We start from the raw sequence: 2,511 nt of genomic DNA on the forward strand, positions 1-2,511 counted from the left end.
ATATGTTGCAGTAAACATGTCCTAATTTGTGGTAAAGATCTTTTGGAGTATCGGATAAGGCCAGATACTGCTTCTCTCCATCGTATGCGGCAAACTGGATTCCTTAAAAAGTATCTACAACCTTTTGGGGATGTCCACTAGCTATCAAATTTTAACCCTTTCATTTGTCAACCCTTGTATATATGTTGAATATTCTAAAACCATTTCAACACCCCCTCTACTTGCACTATTAAATTTCTTAACTATGCATATATAAATACGTACAACATATCAACAAACAAAAACATAAAATCAAACCGGAGAGATATCATTTAATTAGAGATCGAGTAACAACAATGCCTGCGATTGAAGGTTCACCGGGAAGCTCCATGCATGGAGTGACCGGCAGAGAAGCAGTGATGGCCTTCTCAGTGGCGTCTCCGGTGGTGCACACGGATCGCACTGCGAAATTCGACCTACCGGTGGATTCTGAACACAAAGCAACGGTGTTCAAGCTGTTCTCATTTGCAAACCCTCACATGAGAACATTCCACCTCTCCTGGATATCATTCTTCACCACCTTCGTGTCCACCTTCGCGGCGGCTCCGCTGGTGCCCATCATCCGGGACAACCTGGACCTGACGAAAGCGGACATAGGGAACGCAGGTGTGGCGTCCGTCTCCGGTAGCATTTTCTCCAGGCTGACCATGGGAGTGGTTTGCGACATGTTGGGGCCTCGCTACGGCTGCGCCTTCCTCATCATGCTGTCGGCTCCCACAGTGTTTTGCATGTCGTTCGTTAGCGACGCGAGCGGGTACATAGCCGTCAGGTTCATGATCGGGTTCTCGTTAGCGACGTTTGTGTCATGCCAGTACTGGATGAGTACCATGTTCAACAGCAAGATTATCGGGCTGGTGAACGGGACAGCGGCCGGTTGGGGGAACATGGGGGGAGGTGCCACTCAGCTCCTTATGCCGGTGTTGTTCGAGATCATCAAGAAGGCCGGCGCGACACCCTTTACCGCGTGGAGGATCGCATTTTTCATACCGGGGTGGTTTCATGTAATCATGGGCATACTTGTCTTGACTCTTGGTCAGGATTTGCCTGATGGCAACCTCGGTGCCCTTCAGCAGAAGGGGGACGTTGCCAAAGATAAATTCGGCAAGGTACTAATTAATTAATTAATTTCTTCTTAATATTTTAACTTTAACCTTTATTCGCCTTATTAGATTTTATGGTATGCTGTGACAAACTACCGGACATGGATATTTGTTCTTCTCTATGGTTATTCAATGGGCGTCGAGCTTACAATTGATAACGTGATTGCTGAATACTTCTACGATAGGTATATTATATGTTTCTATTCATAAATAGCTCAATAGTTAAATTAACAAAGTGTTGCTAAAGTGAAGAAATAGTCACTTTAGATGTGATGAATTATATAACTCTATTATCATTTAGTTAAATTCAGTTTTAAATTGCGTGTTATTATAGGTTTGACCTAAAGCTCCACCTTGCTGGAATCATCGCGGCTTGCTTCGGAATGGCAAACCTTCTAGCTCGTCCCTTTGGAGGTTTTACATCGGATTTCATGGCGACACGATTTGGAATGCGAGGTCGCCTCTGGAACCTATGGCTTCTTCAAACTTTTGGCGGTTTGTGCTGCCTATGCCTTGGCTTAGTGAACTCGTTACCATTAGCCATCACCTTTATGATGCTCTTTTCCATCGGAGCACAGGCGCATGCGGTGCCACATTCGGCATCATTCCGTTCATCTCCCGGCGTTCGCTTGGTATCATATCAGGAATGACGGGGGCCGGTGGGAACTTTGGATCAGGGCTAACACAATTGATTTTCTTTGCCAATGCATCTTTCTCAACAGAAAAAGGGTTGACGTACATGGGTATCATGATCATGCTTGTTACAATTCCTGTGAGTTTTGTTCACTTCCCTCAATGGGGGAGCATGTTTTTTCCTCCTAGTCAAGATATCATCAAAGGTAGTGAAGAGCATTACTATGAATCTGAATGGACCGAGGAGGAAAAACAGAAAGGGATGCATCAGGCAAGTCTTAAGTTTGCCGAGAACAGCCGCTCAGAGCGTGGCAGGAGGGTGGCATCGGCTCCAACGCCACCGGAAAACACTCCCAACCATGTTTGATCACTACAACTTTCAAATAAAGATTGCATGTTTAGTTGAATAGTAACCAAAAGAAGCAATTTGGTTCATCTTTTCCACAAACAAAACAATTCCGCCTGATTTAGCAATATGGGGATGCCCTAACAACCAAAGGGATTATGATTTCTAATTAATCTTATCTGAAAACAAACTTGTTATAAGTGTCTATTAGTGAGTCTTAGCTTTATTTTTCCAAACCACATGTTTGAACAATATAATAAATGTATTTCATGTATACTTGTACTACCGTATCAATCAGTAATACCGTTTTATCTAGCATTATACCTGATTCGTTGAAAAGATAACTAACTTAAAGACTCAAAACGAACACATTAGTTAGCAAATTGCAAGCCA

The 2,511-nt window shown here is 43.5% G+C and overlaps 1 pseudogene; it reads left to right on the forward strand.

The window, feature by feature from the left end:
• The first annotated feature begins 321 nt into the window (after positions 1-321).
• LOC143601711 (high-affinity nitrate transporter 2.1-like) lies at positions 322-2,193 on the forward strand (annotated as a pseudogene).
• The last annotated feature ends 318 nt before the right edge of the window (positions 2,194-2,511 follow it).

The sequence above is a fragment of the Bidens hawaiensis genome, unplaced genomic scaffold, assembly GCF_021521415.1.
Source record: "Bidens hawaiensis isolate Kalapana, Puna unplaced genomic scaffold, B.hawaiensis_p1.1 tig00056991_1, whole genome shotgun sequence".
Lineage (NCBI taxonomy): Eukaryota > Viridiplantae > Streptophyta > Magnoliopsida > Asterales > Asteraceae > Bidens > Bidens hawaiensis.